This window comes from Lagopus muta, chromosome 10 (assembly GCF_023343835.1).
Source record: "Lagopus muta isolate bLagMut1 chromosome 10, bLagMut1 primary, whole genome shotgun sequence".
Taxonomy (NCBI): Eukaryota; Metazoa; Chordata; class Aves; order Galliformes; family Phasianidae; genus Lagopus; species Lagopus muta.
In genome coordinates, this window is record NC_064442.1 from 13,328,460 (window position 1) to 13,354,284 (window position 25,825).

The 25,825-nt window shown below is 39.6% G+C and overlaps 1 protein-coding gene across 1 annotated transcript in view; it reads left to right on the forward strand.

Annotated features, from left to right (window-relative positions):
- Positions 1-25,825, forward strand: part of LIPC (lipase C, hepatic type) — a 160,350-nt gene that overhangs the window by 69,621 nt on the left and 64,904 nt on the right. The gene's annotated exons all lie outside the window — the stretch shown is intronic.

The following is a 25,825-nucleotide window of genomic DNA, read 5'->3' on the forward strand; positions in this document are numbered from 1 at the left end:
CCCCCACTGTTCCCACCAAACAACCTTATGCTGGAAAACACAACAATGAAGTGTAACTTCCAGTAACAGCTGCTCTTTTTCTGTTAGTACAAATGTTATTGCATAACAGAACTCTTGTCTCAACGTACAACTTTTAAAGCCTTCCTTTTTTGAAACTTCTATTAAAAATGGAGAAACATTAGCCAGGAAGTAAATCTGCATATATGTTATGAGTTTGGACTTTTTTTTCCCACCTTCTAATTTGCTCTTGCAACTTGTCATAGAAGCATTAAGCTAATTGTACTATAATTGTTTCTGTTTATTTGCACATTTTCCTGCCTAATATCAGAGAAGCAGTATGTCAGTATTTTTAGCCCTTGGTGTTTCTTTATATGGTACAAAGCTAGACATTAAACATCAAGGTCATTTTTAGCTCTTTTCTGATCTCAACTTCCTCCTGAAGATACCACTTAGAGAAGAAATATTACCACACCTTCCATCAGTGACGACCAAGCTTTCAGGCCAGATGGCCCAAAAAGCTCCTTTCCATGAAGGGAGGCCAGATTAACACGACCCCTCTCAGGTCCACCTAGGAGCTGAGCACTCTGCTTTACGTTATTAGAAATTAAGTTATCTTTCACATTCCAAGCATTGCTCTAATCAGCCAGGAATCAAGAGTGAGAATTCAATTTGACAATTGGTAAAACAAAGCCAACCCTTTTGGGCTAAGGTCAACCATAAACTCTTGGTTACTCCAGGAAATACTATATATTTTTACCAGGGAACACTGGAGACAGCAGTATGAAGTAATACCATCAGAAGATTGTCTTGTTGTTCACCTATCAGAAAACATGTCTATCTTGAATGTAAGTTCAGACATTCTCAGTATTACCAGAAGGACCAGTCTGGATTCATTAACACTATTATTTCCTCAGTATTAGGAACATAATAGTTGAAAAGGTAAAGAGTACTTTCTACACCCTCAGAAATAACAGCACTGGTTCACTACTCATCTCTTCTCATGGAACCTTGCCTGTCTTCCAGTTATTAAGAGAGCTGTGAAAGAAAAAGCAACAAAGCAAAGAATCACAAACTGACAGCACCGTAAGGGTTGGAAGGGACCTCTGGAGATCATCTAGTTCAGCCCCCTGCTAAAGCAGGATCCCTACAGTACATTGCAAAGGATATGTTAAGACTTGAGAAGTCAGCGTGGAAATAGAAGGAATGGAAGAGTATCAACCAGAACTGAACAGATACAACACTTTTCATGGCATGACCCTGGCATCAAATAACAAAACAGAGCCAAAGAAGAGCACATGGTTGGCAGAAAGCATCACTAAATTAACAAGTTGAGTGTTTTATCAATAATTTTAAAGTGGACTTAAAAATATATTTGAGAGCAACAAGACTTAACTGTAATGATGTTGTTTTCCATAGTAAAATAAAGTATTTGGACATTTGCAGATTAACAAAACACACAAAACAAACCACCCACAAATCTCAATGGGAGAGAGGGAAAGCACAAGAGTACTTCCTTGAATTAATTTGCAGCTCTATGAACTTTGCTCCAACCCTTCACAAGACGCAGTAAGGATTTCTTCATCAGAATTGCATAGTACCAAACTGAGAACTGTTGTGCCTTTGTTGCCATAATGGCAAGTAACAGGTGCTGCTGTTTCAGATGTTGAAAATATTGGCAACTGATGTTCTGCACTGCAGAAAACTTCTTTTACATATCTGTTCTGACTTCTTTGGAAGAAAGCCCATTTGGCAGTGAGAATTTAATCTCGTATAGGCGTATCTCCAGTGGTTCTATGTTCTCAGGCTGTAGAAACAACACATGGTTTTTGATATGGGCACTGAAGAACAGCTATCAAACAAGTAAGCAAGGAGACATGAATCCAGGTGCCAGACTGCCATGTAACCCCAGGGGTTAAAGCAAATGCAAAGACTGCTCCTGCAAAGCTTTCACAGAATAACGCACAAAGTCACAGGCCATTTACAAATGTACATCCAAAACAACACTAGCACTTTGAAGGTTTCCAATCCAATGAAAATGTTGTAGCTGAACAAAATAAGAATGCGAACACAGACATCTCAGCCTGCTCTGTCTCAAGAAGACAAAATGTTGTAAACCACAGCATAAGTTTCATTTGCTGCAAGTTTAAAACAAAAGACAAAAATCTTCCTAAAATATTTACCCTGCCTGCATGTAGATCTGTATCCTTTTCTTCCCGCTCCAAGTCTTTCATCTGGTTTTCTGATACAGCTGGCAGCAGAGCACTCCATAGCTCCTGTTTCAGCTCCATGCCACCAGTCTTTTGCATCCCTTAAGCACAAACAGGCCTTACCTACAATATTCTATGTTCATGAAGAAGAAAAATGGGCAGGGGTGGGGAATAGGGAACAAAGAATTTGAAGCCATGCATTCAGTTTTCACATGTATACTGCTAGTTAACTGGGATTTCACCAGCTCATCTGGCAATTACAGTCTTTTCCTTCCTTTTGATCAGACACTTTGCTTACAGTAAGCTGTCAGGACAGTAATTATATCCCTAAGGGGCATTTAAAGTACATAGGATTTGGATGTCCCCAAAGATAATTCCTAGAGCAAGAGAGCTAGCTCAGGTGTTCATAGATTTTTTGTTATTAAAGACCTTGTGAAATGAGGTAGCTACACTCCGCTGTCTCTGCCACAGAATATCATGTGCAAATCAGTAAGAAACGGTTTGACTTCCAGATTTTGGATGGACAGTGCTTGAGGGTAGCAGAGTTCTTATTCATACATCTGGTTTCAGGTAATTTTGCTAGAAAGTAGAAAGTTAGAAGCAAACATATATCCTTAACAAATATGAAGTAAATTTTAAGGCACAGCTATCCTGAAGAAAAAAAATATATATCTTCAAATGCAGAAACTTTACCCCCAAATACAAAATGAGTACAGTTTATAGAAATGAATGTTGTAAGACAATCCTACAATGCAAACCTTTTTGATGGTGTTTTAACATTACATTGACCAAAAGAAAAAATTCACGCTTAAAAATACTTAATTTACTTTGCTTTTAAAATATAAGTTTCTTTAATAGATTTGTAACACCTCAGCCTCTGCCTACAGACTTTTGTTGCTGCCATCATTGTCCCTGGTGCTCCTGAAGCTGTGTGGCTCAGTTCCAACTCTTCTTAGAAAAAGAGCAAATACACTTATATATATATATTGTTTGTAATACCAGTACAGTCCTTCCTTGTGCGCTCTTTTGGTCTGATAATAAGCACAGCCTTCTTCGTGCCCATCTGACTCCTCAGCTTTGGTATACACATGGAAGCTCTGATTCCATACATACGGTATCAAATCACAAAAGAACTTATTATAGCACAGGGCTTTGAAAAAACTGCGGCTGCTCAATCAGCAAAGACGCAGGGGTGTCATCCCACAGGTCTTCCTATTACGTCAGCAGTTTGGGGAAGACTTTTGCCCCCCTTTCTTCCGTAGGACAGTTTTTTATCAGAAGTGGAAGTCTATTGTATAGGCTGTAGTGATACAGCCTCCCTGTTAGAAAAGGGAAGAGGCTGGGCAGCATACCTAGGAGGGCAGCAGTGCTGACAAAGGTGTCAGTTGTTTGGCAGTAAGCATCAGATAAACGCTGATTAAAAAATCTGGTTTAGTAAATACAGCACTGCTGATGACAGCAATGATGCATGAAGAGGTACTTCAGGCACAGGACTCCTCTGCCAAGCATCTTTGACCAAGCATGTTATAAATGCACAAAGGCAGGAAAGCCGCTGCCATCGGCATTTACCTGGCAAAAAGCAGCTCCCAGCAGAAGGCAGCACTTCCAAGAAACCATTCATCTTCAGAATATCAGTGCTGCAGCAACACCTGGAATACTTCCCATCAGTTTTGTACCAAAAGCTACAGCACTTCCACATTTCAGTAATCAGTTCCACATTCAACAGTGGTTTGGTTTTTTTTCTTTGTTTGCTTTTAAGCAAAACATATTTTTTAAAACAAATTTTATTTGTGCAATTTTCTCACCATTACTACGTATTTAACACTGTGACAGAGTGATCTGAGCGCTATGGAAGTATATTATCTTGATGTAAAATAAACACAGTGTGTAAGTATAGCAAAGTGGCAGTAACTTAGAATACTATTTAGCTGCCTGAACCTTGAGTTCCGTGGACCATTATCTGGACTCCATTAAGCTGTTTGCTTATTTTTATGTCTTAATTAGAATTTTTTTTTTTAATTATAAGTAAACAGCTTGTTAAATATTCATTTGTAAGAGCAAGATCTATTGATCCCACTGTTTCTATAGATGATTTTTGTCAGCAGCAGTGCAAGTATGAAACTATGTATGAAACAGACCACAAGTGATGTAAATCTGACATCTCCTGTCTGCCTCATTTACATCTTCTTTGCCCAAATGGAGGACAAGGATTAGACCTTAAGGTCTGAGCACAAACTTTGTTCCATGTTTATATGCCAAGCACAAGGACGAAGCCCCACTGTATTGGAGATGATACAACATGTAGCTTCGCTGTGCTGCCCAGCAACAGTCTTCAGCCCTGAACTCAGAGGCTGTTATTGTAGGGGAAGATACATCAGCCCACACCATCCTTGACATCTCTACTGTGACTGCTAATAATGCAGCTTCCAATGAATACTAAGAGTAGTGGCTGCATTTTGCAGCTAATTAAATTTCCAATAAGCTGAAATCACCGTACTCCATGCAGCGTTTCAAAAGCAGACTCTGATCCTTTTTTTTTTTTTGCAAAGAAAAACTTAGCACAAGGCTGCTTAAAGCAGAAAACTATTCTTAATATTTAACAATAAAAGCACAAATCTTAAATATAACCAGAGGGAGAAATTTCTTGAACTGATTGCACCAATAACAACAATATTTGACAACTGTAGTATATGTGAAAGGACGATTTGAATGTAGCAGTCCTGTTCAAATCCCATTACCAGGCTCCAAATGCCCTTAATTATATTGTCCGCATGAGACAGAATTACTTTATGTGTTTTCGGACAGTATGACGAGCATCTCTGGGGAGTATCATGGAAAGGTCATGTGTATCTCACAAGACTATCCAAAATCCTGAGATTTTTAATAAACACATTAATCCATCCTAAGCAGCTCACATTCCGTCTACAGTTCTATTTTAAGGTTATTTATTGTACTCATGAAAAAGCAGAAGTGTCACCAGTTCCAGAGGATTTTTTAAGACAGGAACTAACAACTACCTTTGTATGCAAAAGGCCACGGGGGGAATGGGGTGTTTCTCTTACACCACAGCCTGCAGGGAAGAAGCCAGAATGTGGGCCAGTGGTCCATGCAGTAACATCAGCTACATATTTCAGAGTGATCTGAAAAGCTGGTTGTTGAGCCAATTAATAACCTTAATAAAATGTTGAAAGCAAAGAAAGTGCTTATTACTGAAACAGTAAGTTGGAATTACTTGTGTCAGCAACAACCTGACCCAGCAGCTTACTCTTCAGTCCATATCTGAGATTTTTCTGAGAGAACTATTCTTCCCTTACTGCAGTGTTAGTAGGTAAGAAAAAAATCATTGAAGAGAAGAATTTGTCAATGAAAGATTGCACAGCCCTTAAAATACTCCATGTCCTGGACTCTATAAAAGCAAGCTCCCCACAAAAGGGTGGAGGAAGCTGTAGGCCATAGCTGGAATAAAAACAGGCATTTTCTTACGAACCCTGGGTGACGGTCATCTCTTTGCCCACATTTAGAATTGTATTTAAAATAGTAATAAAGGTTTGCAGGTATGAAGCATATGAAAGCATGAATGAAGCATACAGAAGCATGACTGCTTAAACTACATCTAGGCTAAAATTCTATCATCTTCTAGATGCACATTAAAACTGGGTCTTCATTTAAAGTACTATTTTCTTATGAGAAAATTCCAAAATAACAAAATATTTTCCTGTTCAATTTTCAGAAACAGCATCTTAAGCTTAACAACTAACTTTGACTTTTTTCTTCAGAACTCTGAGTGGGGAGACAAAAGCACAGATTTTTGACCTTTTCCTTTTTTTTTTCCCTTCACCATCTCTGGATCTTCCCAATATTGAAGGAGTTTCAAGTACTAGAGGAAAGTGTGATCATCATTGAGGATAAAGTGAAAAGATGCAAATATATCAAAATTCTCTAGTTTCTAGGTAACTTATACGTACGTAATTCAAAAAGTGAATTGATGACACCAAGAATTGACTGCCTTGTCCAAACAAAATAAAATAACTTTCAGAGACCAAATAAAAGAAAAAAAAAAAGTAGACCTAGACAATATGAAGGGATAACATAGGCTGTATGCATTCTATGCTGGTCACGCTGGGATCATTATTACTAAGAACCCTTATCAAAAGAGCTGATTATGCTACAAGCAGGGATAGGCTAACTGAATAAAGTAATATTTAAAGCTATATAAAAAGTACAATCTTAATACATTGCCTCGTGAAGCTGCAAAACAACATTTGATCTCGTGGGACCACAAATATCTCGTCGTAATTTCTTTTGTATCAACTAATGATTTAGAGCAAGGTTTGCAGAGTACCGATATAGATTTACATATACATAAGCAATTATGAGAAACAGGATAGCAAGCTCATTGCTTAATTACTTAATAAAAAATTATGTTTAGACCAAAGATAACTGGAAATTAATGAGTTCCCAAGACAGCTGAAAATATGTTAAAATGCAAACAGCATACTTGTATTACAGAAGGTTGTTTGTTGTTTTTTTTTTTTTTTTTAGTGTTCATTGAGAGATTTAAAACAAATCTGGTCTAAGATTCGCAGAAATCCATCTCAGCTTTAATAACAGCAATTAAAAGTAAACTGATTCATGGTTTGCAGTATAAAAGCATGAAAACATACTCAAAAATGTAAGTTCCGTAAATGTATAAAAACAAATTTAACATGGTTTGAAGTTGATGAAAACATGCTTTGGAATGCTCTAAATCTGAAGTCACGCTGAATGAACTGAGCATATCTCCAAATCCAGAACACACACTGGGACTTTAGTTCCTGAAAAACCTCCCCAGCAGTTTGGAAGCTGTTGGGTAGCTGCAGATTTGAACTGTGGTCGTACTTAATTGACCAAGTCTATCCATGCTGCAGGAAATAGAGCAGTGCATCAGCATGGGCCTCGATTCCCACTGAAGGCAGTGGAAACTCTCAGCAGATTTTGAATCAGGTCACATTTCCTTTCTCCGTCTCAATACTCATCAGGACAAAGCCACAATTACAGCAGGATTCACACGTTTCTTGGATGAGCAACCATTCGTTTCACACGAGGCTGTTCTGATTTGGCCATACAAGATATACCTGCATAGTTTAGTAATTTGCCAGTTACAATCATAGCAACTAAGATTATGTAGTCAATGTTTAACCTGCTCATTTCACTGTCATAGCCAACAACATTAGCAGTAAAGAGCCCATTAGGATAATGTACATCAGTCAGATTATTTGGAATTGTACATTATTTAAAGGAGATGCCTGCAGTTGTTGATAATCCAGATTTAGGAAATTATAAACAGAGATAATCAATTTTTAATGAGATAACCTTCAGCAGATAGCACCTTCACCTGAAAGTGATTTATAATAAACGTTGATCCAAAAGATCTGATGACATGGTGTATTTATTCTCAGTGAAACACGCTGCAAGAAATCTTGACACAGTTTTCTTATTCCCTCACATATATGTAGCCATACTTGATCTCCTTCAACACTTTCAAACACCACATTCATGCTCCCTCATCTGGAAGAATACTCAATGCTCTCAAGATTATAATTTCATTATAATGTTCAGGTTCTTGTGAGCACAAAAGCAGAAGATGTGCATATATTATAAAATCTAGGCAATTCAGTTTTGAAGTAAGTGACAGAAATTTCTATTTACTTCCTCAGCTCAAATTAGATTTTTATAAAATTACCTGTAGTCTACTCTCAAATTCCTCTGAAATCTAGGCCAACAAGAAAACTGACTGCGAAATGAAAAATTCATCAAAGCCAGGATTAAGTCTTTAAATAACAATGAAATAGTCCGCGTGCTGATTACTTTTGCAAAAGCATACCTTTTATCTGGGAGCACCACCTTTGAGAAAAAAACATAGATGTGCCTCTTGGGGCTGCCCACACTGTGGTAGGGAAGTCAAAAAAGGACTCACGTGCCTTGTAAATTTAAATTTTCAAGAGCAGTAGAGAAAAAAGATGGTCACTAAATCGTGATTACTTGCAATGAAATAAAGCTGAAAAGCTGTTAAATATTTTGGAAAAGCTCAGAGAGCATGCAAATGCAGGGAAACAAGGCACTATGGAAGCCCTCATCAGATTTGGCAATCATCACATAAACACAGCTGACATCCCTCTCATCTCTGTTAGAGCTAACCAGCCATGCTTACAAAAAGGCAAAGGATGCAAGATGAGCTACTGACCAAAAGCATAGGAGACAGGTGTATGGTTTGAAGCAAAACACATCTAAAGCAGAACCGTTTGAGACTCTGACAGAGTACACATACCTGTGCCCTAGAGTGGCTCTCAGGAGGTGTTATAATAGGAAGCTGCAGTTCCCTGAAGACCACGCTTTTTGCATGACTTGTAGTAGACAATAGTGTGGGTCCCAGAAGGCATACAGACACATTACTGAGACTTCAGCAGGGTCCAACTAGCCTCACTCCATCCTGAAGTTAATTGGCCAAGGTAGAACACGCTGCTGAGGTAACTTTTTAAAGGTAGTGTTTATGAACTAAAATCTTGCTGTTACTTATTGCTACAATTTCCCATCCTTAATTAAGGAACTGAAGGCTAAGCCCTAATTACATTACTCTAGCACTCGGCACCTCTCAGCAACGCATCCGTTTCACATCCAATATCACAGAGCGAAAACCCCGCTCCGCAAGCACAGTTCACTGCACAAACACTTTCTTCCCCGAAAACAAACATCCGCAAACTGCCACAGCAATGTCTGCAATCAACAACCAAACCTCCCTTCTTGCTGTTTGTCCTGGTTTCAGCTGTGACAGAATCAATTTTATTTTGTTTTCCTTCATCATAGATGGTATGATGCTGTTTCGGGTTTGGGAGGAGAAGAAGTGTTAATAAAGCACATTTTCTAGTTGTTGCAGAGCAATGACTGCACAGAACCAACGACATTTCAACCTCTTGTACTGTCCTGCTAGTGTGGAGGGGGCACAAGGAGTTGGGAGGAGAAAGAACCAGGACAGCTGACCTACACTGGCCAAGGGGATATTCCATAATATATGGCATCATTCAAAAAAGCCTTTAAAAACTGTGAGCAGTTGGCCAGGAAGGCAGTCACTGCTTGGAGACTGGCTGAGCATTGATCAGTGGGTGGTGATCAACTGTACTGCGCATCACTTGTTTTGAAAATATATTACTATCATTAATGTCATGTTCCTTTTTTGTCTTAGTAAATAGTTTTTAATCTCAATCCACAAGTTCTATTTTGTTGTTTTTTTTGCTCTATCCCCCATGAGAGGGAGGGGGGAAGTGACCAAACAGTTATGTGGTGCTGAGCTGCTGCTGCTGGGTCAAGCCTTCGCTCTGTTATCATACGGCCTTTTAAGGAGAAATTTTAGATACACACACTATCTCTGAACCGCAGTTTCAGTTGACTGGCACATTACACACAGGCATCTCACTCCTAAGAATCCACTCTCAGGGGCTCGTTCTTCAGTCTGAATTTTACTGGACCAAACAAATCACCATGCTACCTAGCGGTCTCAGCACACAGGGAGGCGCTTAACTTCCTCAGGCCAGAAACGAGTAAATCAGCATATGGTCTGCAGCATCAGGTGTGGATTCTGACTTGGAATCTACTCAAATCTCATAAAAGCTGGCCAAAGCTCCAAGTCAAGAAGGTATAGGTTTAACTTCTCATCAGACTGACTTTAAGTTTACTTAAAATGATTTACTGAAGAGGAACTGCCCTCAGAAAAATGGTTCAGCAAAAAGATTGTGCCCTTATGTACTACATGAAGATTTTACAGGCTGAAAGTCTGGAGAATGTCTTAAAAGAGTAATAACGATTAGCAGTTTAGAATAAGGTTTGAAATATCTTGACCTCAGATACAGAGAAACAGACACGAACAGTCTCAGTAGAGTTTTCTATGTTTCTAATTAACTTGATTTTGGAGCAATGTATGCTGTATGTAAATAGCAAATACAGTGAAAAGTACAGATTTCCTGGGGTGTTTTAATTTAACGTTAACCAGATGCATTTGCAATAAAGGCTGAATTAAAAGTCTGTTGCCTTAAAGCAGGAAAACCATTTACAACGAGGAACTTCCTATCTAGAAGGAATAAGCCCCAAGAGAGTCATCTGTTGCCTTGTAACTATTCAACACAGCCAATATTTTAAATGCCCTTAGCCAGGTCAAGCCCTATGGTACCTTCATCAGTCATTGGCATGAAAATGTGGTTATTAGGTTCTCTAAGGAATATGTATGTACTAAATGTTCACATTAGCATATCCTGCAGGGCCTGCTCAGGCACGGACTATAGATGTGAACAAAATTCTTCCTCAATAAGGTATCTCGATAGGTAGCCATCCAGCATTCACTTAGTTCTTTTCATTCACAAATCTCACAATGCTCTGTAGCACTTGGCGAGCCCTAATTCAATTGGAAAGCAGTCACAGAAGTAAACTGAGTTGGTAAAATTTATACTATGAGGAGCACAAAAGCAAGAGCAGGGGTCTGGCAGAGACACTGCAGGATCACACTGCCATGCAGGAGCAAAGGGAAGAAGCACATTTCAGCCAACACTACTCTGGAGGGCAGAGCAGGTGTTGAATTGCCATACAGAGAGGCACCAAGAGGCAGGTCTAGGCAGACACTGCCTTGAAGATTCATCTTTCCTTACACATCTCTATTTGTGCCTACCATTTTGGCTCCTCTTAAGTCAAACCAGAGCAGGCATGTATTTTGCACCGAATATTAGAATGTACCAGGATATGCTGAAAAAGGGACTGTACATTTTAAGTTCCTGTTACTCAGTAAGAATCAGTCACTTCTCATGCAAACTGAGTCTGTTGACAGTTTATGTTCTTTTTTCCTGCTTCCCTGTTCTTCATTTAAGAACGTCTGCATGACAGCACCTTTTTTTCCCCTCGAGGTTCGTTAGTTCCCGTTAGTTCCAATCTCTTCATCTGAAATCACAAGCTGCTTACTGTGAAATCACAACTCCTCACAATAAGAGAGGACATTTGCAATACAACAGGTAAAAGGAAGAGATTTGGCCAGAATGAAGTCGTTTTCAAGCAAAGTAAAATACTGTGCTTAAAGGTACATAATATTTTCTGGAGATATATAATAACAATTGGGTCTTTAACCAATGCAGGCATTTTCTGATGCTTCCAAGGACTTTTTTCTGCAGCTTACTGGGAAATCCTCACTCTGGAAATTTAAGATCTCGCTGAGATTTCTCCTGGTGCTTTCCAAGAAATCCACCGCTGTGTTTTTGCAATATTCCTGACCCTTTCTAGGAATTCACCTGCTACATTCTAGCAGTTTGCTCATGACTTTCTAGAAAATCATGCTCTGTTCTCTAGAAATTTCAACAATGCTTTCTAGAACAGCTTTCCAGGAATTCACAATTGATTTCCAGGAAGTTTTTCCACTGCTTTCAAGACATATCCCCATTACTTCTAAAAAAATTTTTCCTTTGCTTTCAATGAATACGTTCCATGGTTTCCACAGATCTTCCCAATGCTTTTTAGGAATTCATCATCTGCTTTCTAGCAATTCATTCACCAATGTTTAGGATATCCATGCTACTTTCTCTGGCTTTTCCATCTGTCCTCTAGAAGAATTTCTGATACTTTCTGGAATTTTCCTGCTCTTTCTAGTAATATCCAACACTTTTCTGAAGCTCTCACGAGGCATTTCACAGCAGCTTTTCCAGTACTGCTCCCTACTTTTCCAGGACAATAAATGCCTTTGTTACTGCAGTACACTCAGGACTGAGACAGCAGCTGGATGGGGGCCAGCAGAACATGGCTGGGACTGCAGCTGGCTCTATCAACACACCAGCAGTTACCAGACAGCTGTGAGATAGCTAGTTGTGTCCAAAGAGCAGAAAATTCAGATAAGAATTTAGGAACCCCAGGAAACAGAGAAACCAGTACATCTACCTGGCATAGTTTGGTTGGGCCCATCTCACTGAATAATGTCTGCATCCCACATTTTACAAAAACAAACAAGCAAAAAAAAAACAAAAACCCCCAAGCTAATTAGAAAATCTATTCCTAATTAATATTAATATTCTTAAACAAATGGTGAATTCTTATAGATTTGTAGCAAAATACATTTTGAAATGTTTGTTTCACAATTTTCCATCTGTCACCCATTAAAGGATTTATTTAATGGACGTATCTTACTGGTCCCTAAAACCTAAAACCAAGCACCACAACTTATTTTCATCATTTCTGTTTAGTCCACGTGGTAGTAAAGAACTTTCACCTAGAGGATTCTTATATTTGCTGAGGGTTACAGTTCATCTGTACAAACATTTGATAAGATTTTTGTTACTGCTGATGCATTATTCAGACTCTTTGCTAATGACAGACAACTGGCCAGCCAACATTTTCTCAGAAAAAGTCTTAGTGATTGGTTTCTATGAATGCAGTTTGTTTCACACACAGTGCGGGAATGAAGATTAAATTTAAAGTTGTCTCAGTATTTTATGTGAAACACCACTGTGTAATGAAATATGAGACACATATTCCATAAAAGACATTATCCTTAACAACTTCTACAATTTTATCATTCATTATTATTTCATATTTAAAAGGCAGGCACCAGTAAATATTTAGCGTGTACACAGAGAAGAGAACAACTGGCCTACGCATCATTTGCCAGCTGCTACACAGGCTGTTAAAATACTCACACAGATCCCATCCACTGCCATGTGCCACACACTGAAGGTTGAACATTCCTCACTACAAAATCACTACAGAAGTAGAGACAAAATTTTAATACAGAGAACAATTATTCACTGCCCCTCAGAATGAAATATACTGCAATAATTCCTGCAGCTCCAATGGTGAAGCAGAACTGTGGTCTCCAGGAACTTACTGCTCCCCTCAGCCAGGCTCTTTGTGACACGTTATGCAGTAAATCCATTTTGAAATGACACTTCTCAGCTTGTTTAGAGATCAGATTCTATGAGCTACCTAAAGTGCATCTGAGCTCCCCCAGACAACATTAAGATGAGAAATCACAGACATTCCACTGACGGATGCTTTTCTGAAGTTCTGCACCGATTCTGAAAGAACTGTAAGTTATTTCTTTCAACCTTCACTATGAAATGAATGTAGAGATTCTCTTCAGGGTATGTCATACACATAAAATGTAAACGTAATAGCAGTAAGGTACTGATGTTTTTAAAATACCAGTTCTGATAATCTGAATGCTATGCTCTTGAAGCCAGTAGTTCACAAAGAGAAAAATGAGGTGTTCAATGCTGTTCATGTGAATTTGGCTTATTAGTCATCCATACTAATTTTTTCTTCAGGTGCTCTAAGAGGAAAAAAAAAAAAAAATCAGAGACAAAATGCCTTCAATGCAGCACGTACATACAACTACCCAGAAAAATAAGGCATGGCAAACTTTTACTATCACTGGGCTCTTGCTGTATTTGCAAAGGCGATTCAGAACATTACCTTTCATAAAAGCAACTTCAAATTTCAACTAAAACTTCATTTCCAGCTCTTTATAGGTCATTTGTATTAGCAGACTGACGTGCAGGTATAGCAGAATTAGCCAGGTTGCCAAATAAGTTATGAAAAATGTCTTCACAAGGTTGAAATGACTTTGTTAGTGATCATTTATTATTATTCTGAGCTTATGGCGTTCCAGCTAATTCATGGACCTAACAGAAATCAGTGAGTCTGCAAAAGCACGTAGACCTAATTCTGTGCTCATTTGCAATATGGTAAATCAGGAGTAAACTCAATGATGGTTTTAAGGTTGCACTAATATAGAACTTGTAAAAGGGAGTGGAATATCAAGACAATATTGGGTACTTTTCTCTTTTGAATATATACTGAGAAAGTTTTAAGCATATAGCAAGTATCCATGATACATTAAATGTTTAATGCTCTGATTTCATCAACACATGACCAATCTACATTCTTAGAACAAATTCCACAGACACACATAGGCATCTTCTGATTTCTGCGGAATTCAGAAATAAAGCAAAGCAGACAAGACAGCATTTTGATATACAAACAAGCTTGCCAGGATTCAGTATGAAACATTTGCTTGCCAAGATCTCCTCTGTTCCCAAATCAAAAACACACCATAAAACAGTCTGATATAACTGCCAACCAGATTTTCTTTTTAGATACAAAATTCATTCTCCGTGTTACAGCCAAAACCATTCTAACACGTATCTTCTCATCCTCCCTCCATATTTGATTACACAACAAGCTCCTGATTTAATTACCACTGAAATCAACAAGACCATTGAAACATTCATTACAAATGAAACATTTTCTAATTGAAATACACAGATGGAGTAAGAAAATCTGATACAGTACAGCCTCCTGTGGATTACCAGTGCAGGACTGGGTGCTATTCTCACCTCAGTGACTCGGAGCAGGCCTTCTCCTGTTATAAACAAGTACTGACTATAATAAAGAATAAAAAGTACAATTTGCTTGCTCCTCCTGTTTGTTCTGAAGTGCACACAGAAGACAGAGGGGGCACTGGGAAATGATGTGAGCTACGGTTGTCTAAGAGCTTGCTCCCTTCACGGCGCTCCGTTTGCTTTGATTAAACTGCATACACCTAACAGGAAGGGGACTGAGCCTTTGGCTGCATTTTGCTAAATAAAACCCTTCCTCCCACATGGCGTCAATCAGCTGAATGGTAATGCAGAGAACTTTCCAGAAGAGGTTAAAGGCCTGACTGTACCCTCAGAATTAATTCAAATTAGTTATTTGAAATTCCGCTTACTGAAATACATTCTGCTGTCCCTAAACTTTAAGACACGTACACAACCATTTTACCCTAATGAATGCTCTTCATAACAGCAAGCTAGGAAATCTCACAGACTATTATTAATTATTATTAATTAGCAAAAAGCATCTTACATAGAACCTAGATTACCTTGAGCATCAGGTACTGCTTCAAAAAAATAAAAGCCCTGGTGCCACCATACTTATTTGGTCTGGTTGTGCAAGGCAGAATTACAGCTGCAAAATTCACAGAGCTACACTTCACTGGTAGTCTGTAAGAGGAGCAACACTGCTCAACAGGATGGGAAATACATGCTCTTATTTCAGAGAAAGGATGCATCACAGATGCTGAAAAGAAGAGCTAAAAAAAACATTCAAAGAGCTGTTGATAATAAGGGCCATAGTCCAGAGCATTCCTGGCACCGTGGCTTTGGCCTATTCCACTTCACAGAGCAAGCTCTAAATTCCTCCCCCCCAATTACACCCCTGTGATCATTAAGGAAGTGTTTATGGACTCACAAGAAATGCTCAGCCATTCAGAATTTCTCATTTCTTTCTTTTTCAAACAGGAAACATAAACCTCCCGTAAAGAAGGATTTCAGAAAAATAAGCAATACTGAACCCCATCAATTTTTTCCCCAGAGATGGCTTTTCGCACATACAGCCTAATCTTAGAACAGGGAAAAGAATTACAAACAGATATTGCACAGAAAAGAAAGCACGCTTTAAAATTGTGGTTAATTTGCTGGACCTCCTGTCCCTCTCCCCCAGCAGCTGTTAATAAGTACTTTGTGATGCAGCACTTGGAGCAGCTATTGCTTAACTTTGCTTCCTAAACACCATTTAGGTACCTCCAGGTGCCAACAAGAGGAGTGACTGAAGAACTTGCAATCTAGCTGCTGCATCGGCTAACAGATGCTAACAGTAACAGTGACACAAGCCATGCAAGCCTCTTGGGAAGCCCAGCAACTCCAGTGGCCTGTGCAAGTCTCAGGATTCCTTAGTTGGCTTACACAGAAAGGTCATCTGCTGTAGTCAAAGCACCTATCTGCAACATAGCCAATAATTTGTGCTGCCCATTACCATGGGCCAGAATGAGATGTTGGAAAGATCACTGAGAACTAGTTTTCTTCCACTAGTTTAACTTCCACATAAGAGAGCCAGCATCATGGAAAAATTATGAAAATAACTTGAATGCTGACTCTCAGCACCAGTTAACATAAATTCAAATGTGTATAGCTTATCCCTATCCTTAAAAATTTGATCTCTTTTGGTGGACCTATGACTGATGTGACAACCTGGATAATTTGTGAGGTAATTTCTTCCTGAGGAGTCCACAATCAACTGGTGTCCTGAACCTTGCATGACAGACTGCGCTAATACATATCACACTGGATAATACATATCACTTTGTGAAGAGCATAAATAAGCAATCTCCCTACTATGTTGAGAAACACTGTCTTGCCTACATTTTTTTTTTTAAATATGAAGGATTTAACCAATTAACTATTTGGCTTAAGTATTGATTTCTTTTGGTAATGGAAATAGCTTGTAAAACCTCTGATATAATGAGGGTGCTGGAGTTGTAGGCATCAGTTTTAAACTTGAAAAGACTTACAGTAAAGTGGGAATTTATTTTCTTTGTGTTCCAGCATTAGGTTGTCCCCAGGCTACCACTATAGTGTACTGTCGGCAATGTTTACAAACTGAGTTCACTGCCCTATTTTCCTAACGCTGATCACAAGGGGCTGATTCATCTAGCACCCAAACATACCAAGCACTGAGCCAGAACCAAGAAGCATAATCCTGACCCAGACTTCTTGAAGAATTGGATGCATTTGCATAGGAACAACTTGCAGCCTTTGTCTCTATATTCTACTGTGGATGAAGGGAGAAAAGGAAGGGGCCGGAGAAAAGTGGGGGAGATAAAAACCAATGTGTGTCTTCAACTCATCCTTGAAAACAAAAATCAAAGCAACTTGGATTCCTGTTTCTGTGAAGGGGATGTTTTCTTCCGTGCTACATTTCCTGATTCCTACAGTTTTCTCTCAAAAACTCCATGGATTCACAGCTGCACAAAACACTTCAGCCTGAGTCAAACTCTGAATTTAATTATGTAGTTCAACATAGATTAATCTTGTATAAACACAACCCCATCAGCCAGTTCTGAAACACTGTTAGCTTTTATTTGCCTATCAGGAAATCAGTTGTCTGACCATACAAAGAAACAAATCTATTTTCCATCATTCCAAATTACTTATTATTGAATCTTACTGATTTCTCATTGAAGTTTACTATAGAAGCAATAATTCTTTGAAGTAAGAGACAAACCATGTAAGCCAGCAAAAACCATGATCCAATTTTGTGTGTGAAAGCTTGTTTAATGGGTTTTCCTACAGAAACTATCTCCAAAAATTGTAACAACAAACACTGTTCTGTTACATATTAACAGCAAATTGAGTGAGCTGCAGTCATATTTTTAATCAATCGTATTTAAGAACAGTGGAATATCCACCTTCTGCTTAGAACTGCCCTTGACAACACAAACTTCAGTGCTCCTGCCAAGTGTGACCTACTAATATTAAGGCGCCTTTGTTGAAGAGATACAGAGCTGGTGAATGCACACAGAATGACATAAAACCAAATGAAAACACTGTACATGTGAACTAAGGAATAACAGACCTCTCAGGTATTGCTGAAATTTGTGCTACCGTAACACTTCAAACCATCCAGAGTTTAATCTTGCTTATATTCCTTCCACTTGGATTTGCATTAAAAAAAGTTTTTCAAGAAAATATAAAATAAAAATACAAAATGAAAAAGGGAAATTTTGATACACGCACCAAAAAAGCCAAAAGTAGAAAAAAAAATATTATGCCAGCAAAGCCAAAACAACATTTTAAATAAATCTAGGAGAAAAAAAAACCCAGCAGAATGCAGAAATGGGAAGCGTTCCCCTTCCTGGCAGCATCGTACTGTTCTGCACATTTGACAAGAGAAGCAGCACCAGCATCCCACATGTCTTTCAGAATAGCTACGTCAGTCAAGGATTACAGTAGATTTGATTGTAACTGATCAACCCTGCTGCTTGATGCCACTAACGTGTATAACCATGGAACTCATGTGAACTGGACCTTAGCAACAGTCACTGTCCAAAGCACAGGACAGCTCAGTTGTACTGGCATCACTCCTGCGTGCTGCCAATTTCAGTAAAGATCTGGAGAAAGATGTCTGGCTATGCTGGTTTAGAAGAAAGGCTACACAGCAAAGGTGGCATCTTATAAAACGTGAAGTGTGTTGACTAACAAATACCATTTGTGCACGTGGGACCGTGGTGAAAAAAAATAATCTCCCCTCCCCCAAAGTTTTCCAAATCTACCACTTCCAGTAACGAAAAAAGGAAACTGTTATAACAGTACTATATATTTATTTTTTTCCCTTTAACCAGAGCAGCATACGAGCTTCTCCATCTCCTGTGAGTGAACAGTTCAGTTACCTGTCACTAGAAACCCTTTTTAAAAAGCACGCCAATAGTAGTCAATTAGTGGCATTTTCCATCTCAAAATGGCAAAACGTTTTGTAAGACCAGATTAATAAAACACAGCCAGAAAACCACGTTGAATTTTTTTTTTTTTTTTTTCCTCCTATTTTGCTCCTAGTTTGCACATAAAGTCAATCCAAGAGAAGACAGAATCACAGAGCTGGGCAAAAATAAATTTGGAGTTAAAATAAGGGATCAAAAGTCCTGACCCAGTGAAATCAATCGTAATATTTCTTTGACTGCCTTGGAACCCACTTCTCATGTTAGAACATGATTTGCCCTGCATTCAAAAGATACTCTATGCTCTAGGAGACAAGTGCCAGCTAGCATCTGTTTGTAAAAAGCTATGTTTAGGTTCCCCTTTCAAAATTATACAGCATTTACATTCATTGCCGCACCTGTAATAATTTGAACTGACAAATGACATCAGATATCACAAGCAGCACTGTCTCAGGGTGCTTTCTGTGAAGGATACTCACAGATAAATGCCAGCCTTAGGGGCAAACACAGCTACATCACTGCAACTCCTCAGCCCAAGACTGGTTTAGATGCAAAGAGCAGATGTTGTGGTCAAAGCCTCTCTCATAGATATTCATGTATCTAATTCAAAACAATTAGGATGAAAGGGAAGTGCATAGCCAAGGCTGAGGAAGTGCTCAAAATGCTAAAGATGTTCACAAAGAAATGCATCCATACCTCTTATACATTTAGTTGCAGCGTGACTGAAAATACAGATCAGCACATCCTGACCCACAGTTATGCTGCATATTTGAACGCTCACATAACAAACCACAGTGAACTTACTGGAAAGCCAGAACTGTTGACTGATGACTTTGAAGCAATGGTGAACAAGAAGCTCTTCCAAGAAAACTGCAGCATTAGGACACTGATCACCGCAGTAAATCTGCAGGAACAGGTCTGGGCTAAGGCTCACTGTACAGGGCTTAACAAATATTTCTTGCAAAGCTCAACCAAAGCAATCAGAAGTTGCAACCTAAAACAAACAGTTTCTTTTGGTTATATCCTGTAGCTGTTTTCCCTCTGTGAATCCAGGTTCAAGGCCATGCAGCCTCGGCCCCCCACCAGCTCCTACCAGGGCTGCAGTCGTTCCCCCCCGTGCCCACCAGATGTCGCTTCATTCAGGTTATTTGTCGAGCCTGGGTTTTATTAGTTAAAGCACACAACCTCTTAATTTCATTCTCATTTTAAATCGTTTTCTTGTTTAAATGAACCGGTGGCGCTGATGAATATTTTATTTAAATTAATAGTGATGATTACTCCATATTCCCATGAGCTCTCAAAACACAGCAGGAAATTGAAGAAAAAAGTTAAATCACTCCCTTTATTCAGAAAGTATAAATACCATCTAAATTTGGCTAGCACATTTGCAGTTTCGGACAATAATTTTAGCTCTGCAAAATCACTTTTGCTTTTTGTTATTCTGCTGCAACTGAGAGGATATTAGAATAGGAATTACTGGGCCCTCAGATTGCGTAGGCAATGCTGTCTGATTGCGATCGTGTGGTGACTTTGAATAAAAAACATGACGGCTAAGCTACCAGTTCCCATTTTTCTCTTGCTTAGTTCATATCATGAGTCAGAAATGAAGCAGTGGAGAATGAAAAGCAAAGAAATGAACACACTGTGAAAAAAAAAAGGCAGTGCCATTTGCAGAGCAGACGGTGTAATTTTGGCCTGCTGCAAGTAACAAAGATGCTGTCAAGCACAGTGTTTGTGGCTTAAAAGCTCCATGTATTTTATCCTGAAGCTGATAACTCAGCTCTTTGATGCTTTTTGCTTTAAACTTAGACTAAAAGTTCACCGTTGCTGAGTGTGACCTAATTGGAAAATGTCTCTCCTTCACAGCTGAACAGAAAGCTTAAATAGTTTTAGGACCAGTATTAAAGAAAGCTGGTATAAAAATGGGAGTACTAATAAAGGAAAGAGTGAGTCCCTCTTACAAGAGGATGCCCTTTCAGTTTCCTTGCTTGTCCAGAAAGTATGAAGATTATGGTTTTTTTCCTTAAATACATTCAGGGTGAAGCTATAAAACGTTCGCTAGTGAAAAGAAGGTGGAAATCAGGATGTTTGCAACTGCCACACTGGTGCAGATCTGCATCACCTTCACAAGGGGCAAGATGTAAGAAATGTAACCCTTTATAAGACAGACCTATGTAATAGGAATGGATAGGAGAGGGCTAACATAACAAATGCCTGTGATGACCCAGAGGCATCCTCTTTAGTCTGCACTTTCACTGGATGGTAGCTCAGCCATGACTATGAAGGAAAGCTGGCACAGAGATTAGTACTAAGCCCCAGGGCTGGCAGACAACATAAAACATGAAGAGAAATTTAAAGGGTTACAGAATATTTAGAATGAAGAGATCCTATCATACTTTCATGGCTTGTTCCAAAATACCACATACTTCTAAGTAATGAGCGCAAACTCTCAGTGCATTTGTTCCAACCTAGCAGATGTAGACCACTTTCTAAAAAGTTAATTGTCTGGCCTGCCTCAGTTCAGCTGATTATTGTAGCTTCTAGTAATTAAGATTGCATTTCAGGATTCTCAACCTTATTAAATTAATGTTTATAGTTTTGTATGCTACAAAAATAATACTTCTCATTATTTTAATTAAATTATTCATAAATGGCATTGGTTCCACTTCAGATGTATGCATAATGAGAATAGGACTAAGCTGATGCATCATTTATTTTGATGATTTTTTCCGTTAATTGGAGATGCGTGGAACCATTCACATTACATACAAATCTTCCTAATTTATCTTCCTGCTTTTTTGGAAAAAGGAAGAAAGACACCCTAACTTTCTTCTTCAAACTAGAACTGCAAAAGCACACTGTATTCATCTCAACACCTCATTTCAGCTAATTTTTCCCAGCCCTGTCATGGTTCCAAGAGTCTCCTTGCCCACATGCCCTGGTGTGCTGCAGAACACATTGAGAATAATGAGGAGGAAGCTTTTTCCCCCCCAGTACTGCCACACGTGTTGCCAGTATTGTAGTACAAAACAAAATTAAACCTGATATTCTATCCTGTTACAACACCATCCAGAGCACATCCTGATATATGTGAGGGTTTTTTAAAAATATAAATTATTCCTGACAGGCAAAAGACTGACTGCATTACTAAGACAATTCTAAAGCAATGGATCAAATTTGGTTATCCCATCGAGGCCAATAGGGCTTATCCAAATGAGCCATTTCTGATACTACCTTATATTTGTGTTCAATAAACCTCAGCCCTCAACAGTCTGCTTTGGGGGACAGGAAAAGGACTGCAGTAAAGTCAGCAGCTTAGAGTGGGACATTTCATCTCTTACTTTGTTAATTTTCTGTAGGATAAGACAGAAGAGTTTTCCCTTGCAGAGTCCAAATGCAACACAGCAATTTATGCTCCTTTAGAAGTAGGAGAACGGGCTAGAGAAGCAGGATCCAAAGCTCAAAATTACACAGAAAGCTGTAGTTAAGATTGCGTTCAGAAAGGGTAGAAACCAGCGTTATATGTCTTCTTTTATAAGGAAAACTACTAATCTTTCTTTGCAGTTTTCTTAAATTCTCATTTCCATTCTGATCTTTAATTTAAGCCTAACTAAAATTTAGGCACAATCCAGACCAAATAGATAACGAAGCCTATGATTTTTAAGAGTTAAACAGAGCTTCACTGTGGTCAAAATTTTGTTGCCAGAGTTCTTACAGAAAAAACAGTGTTCAGAAACACTGCAGATGGGCTTTATCGCAACATCAGGCCTAACCAGCATGGGTTCATGAAGGGCAGGTCCTGTTTGACCAACCTGATCTCCTTCTATGATCTAGTGACCCATCTGGTGGATGAAGGAAAGGCTGTTGATGTGGTCTACCTAGACTTCAGCAAAGCCTTTGACACTGTCTCTCACAGCATTCTCCTGCAGAAGCTGGCAGCCAGAGGCTTGGATGGGTACACTCTTGGCTGGGTAAGGAGCTGGCTGGAGGGCCGGGCACAGAGAGTGGTGGTGAATGGAGTCAAATCCAGCTGGCGACCGGTCATGAGTGGTGTTCCGCAGGGGTCAGTGCTGGGGCCTGTCCTCTTCAATATCTTTATTGATGACGGCATCGAGTGCACCCTCAGTAAATTCGCAGATGACACCAAATTGACTGGAAGTGTGGATCTGCCTGGGGGTAGTGAGGCCCTACAGAGGGATCTGGACAGGCTGGAGAGCTGGGCTGGAGCCAACGGGATGAGTTTCAACAAGGCCAAATGCCGGGTCCTGCACTTCGGCCACAACAACCCCAGGCGACGCTACAGGCTTGGGGTGGTGTGGCTGGAGGACTGCGTAGAGGAAATGGACCTGGAGGTATTGATTGATGCTCGGCTGAACATGAGCCGACAGTGTGCCCAGGTGGCCAAGAAGGCCAATGGCATCCTGGCTTGTATCAGAAACAGTGTTGCAAGCAGGAGCAGAGAGGTGATTGTTCCCCCATATTCAGCACTCATGAGGCCGCACCTCGAGTACTGTGTCCAGTTTTGGGCCCCTCACTGCAAGAAAGATATTGAGGCCCTGGAACGTGTTCAAAGGAGGGCAACAAAGCTGGTGAGGGGTCTGGAACACAGGCCATATGAGGAGAGGCTGAAGGAGCTGGGAATGTTCAGCCTGGAGAAGAGGAGGCTCAGGGGAGACCTCATTGCTCTCTATAACTTCCTGAAGGGAGGTTGTAGTGAGCTGGGGGTCGGCCTCTTCTCTCGTGTCATTAGTGATAGGACCAGGGGGAATGGTTTCAAGCTACGCCAGGGGAGATTCAGGCTGGACATGAGGAAGTATTACTTTTCAGAAAGGGTGGTCAGGCACTGGAATGGACTGCCCAGGGAGGTGGTGGAATCACCGACCCTGGGGGTGTTCAAGGAAAGGCTGGATGTTGTGTTGAGGGACATGGTTTAGTAGGAGCTATTGGGAATAGGTGAACGGTTGGACTGGGTGATCTTTTAGGTCTTTTCCAACCTTAGTGATTCTATGATTCTATGATTAATATGCACAGGGGATCAACAGATGTAATTTGCTAGTGTATCAAAGGTGCCACCTAAAATTCATACATGGTAGTTGAGTTCTTTCATTAGAACTGAACATTTTTATTGATGGTGGCTCACGGGAGGGGGGAGAGGAGTGAGAACAGTGGTCGTCTCTATAGAATAAAGGTACATAAACATTTACATGCATCGCCCTAAGAAGCTACAACTTCAAGCAAAAAGAATTCACAAATACCTACAAAGTCTAGGTAGCATCACAGCGGTCTCTTCATCATCCTGCCACTAGATTATTTCCACAAGTGATGAATGAGTTTTACCTTCTACAGTGATAACTTATTCATTGCATACTTTATCTCCTCAATAGCTCATGAATTAGTCCTTTTACTTTCATTCACTGAGCACGACAGATACTCAACTGCCAGCTCCCTCTCTCTGTCTTCTGTGTGTTCAGCTGGTTGTTAACCTGAACAAGAACATTAGAAGCACCTCTGGTCATGTGCATTTAATTTAGCATAGAGACAATGAAGAAGATCTGAGATCACTAGATGGAAAAGGGGACTGGGGCCAACAGTGAGAAGCACTGCTGTGAAGGCAGGAAATAAAAAAATTGTAGGAAATCAGAACAACAACAAAAAAAAGAAGAGGTGCAAAATTGGCCATGCATTTCACATGTGTTTCCCCCCTCCCCCAGTACATTTGGAAAGTGCATACCATTGCTATTTGCAAACCATATTCTTTGCAGGTTGCAAATCTAGAAGGAAAATGTCAAAATCCAACCTTCCTTCCAGAAAGCAGTCATGATCAGATCACCTTCAAATAATTGTAGCTTCATTTTTATGACTGTGAAAATGTTTCCTTAGTGATTAATTAAGCCCTACATACTGACAATCAGGGCATGTTGGATAGTAGTTTATACCATAATGTGCTGCTGAGAAATTATGACTCATAGCTAAAAGAGATTTTCATTCACATTTCATTACTAAATTCTAAAGAAATTCTACCAGCACCTTTTGCCTTTTCTCGATTAGAATCTGGAAGCCAGAACACAAGGTGTGTTGCCAAAATCACTGAACCTTTTGCTTCCTGTGAAGCTGTAAGAACCCTACCAGTTCACAGAGGCATTAGCACGTTTTGTTCCAAGTTGCTGCAGCCCATTAAGATTAGACTGTTGTTTCCCATGAAAAAGTTACATTTGTTCTTTCTGCTTTCTTTGCTGTTCCTGTAGACTAAAAGTAGGTATCTGTTATTTGTGTTTGGCCAAAAAGAAGACTGCCTGAACTGAAGGAAAATGGCACTCAAGGACATGCAGTAAAGAGTTCAAGGAAACATTCAAGGTCATGTGGCCTGATTGGCCTCGTTCTATTTCAGCTCCACAGACTTATTTTATCATTATCATTCTCTTAAGGTTTCTCTTCAGATCATATGCATATGAACTCCCATCAGTATGAAATAGCTTCTCTGACCTGCTGTTATCAAGATCTGGTCCCTCCTGTTATTCTGATGGTGGGAGAACAGCCTTCCACTGTCAACTTCTTAAATTATTTCTCCAGATATGCTTATGGTAATAAGATGACATCACTGCATGGAAAGTTCAAAATTTGGCTTGCAAGATCTATGGTAATAACAGTTAATTCTTATCTAGTGTATTGTAGCTATATAAGCATTCTACAAGAGAATTTCAGAATTGCTTTTCCCATGTGACGAACAGCAAAACACCGTGTGATCATGGCCAAGCCAGGTCTGGCTGACTGCCTTCTCTATGCTGCAATTTTGTATTATTTAAGCCAGCAGTTAAAATAAGACTCTGCCCAGCAAATCACTGATGTAGAAATATTTAAAAGGGCACAATTCACTGTAAGCCAGTGGCTTATTGGAGTTGCATTTGCTTATACCCTAGTCAGTGAGCTCTCAATCCTCCTAAAGTGTGGTCCATGCCTTGGCAGAAATCCGGTACAATGCAGCAAAGAGCATGAGACAGGAAGGAGAGGTGACTTTGAGAATCAAGTAACTGTCTTTTTAAAAGAGGGAAATATGCTGCAACACAGCACACAGCCACAGCCAGCTCTAAGTGGCAGACATAGCCTGGGGGTGGGTTACAAAAAAATAATTCACCCTACAATGACTGATGGGCAATACTAAAAACACTTTGCTCCTGCCACTAGCACAGAGCTCTGTTTATGCTTCTTCAAACTCCGGAGCTGTGCACAGAGGTGAGCGTTAGAAACCAAAACTCTCACGCAGGTCAGTGAAGCATTCAGCACTGCCTGTAGTTAGGAGGATTTTTAA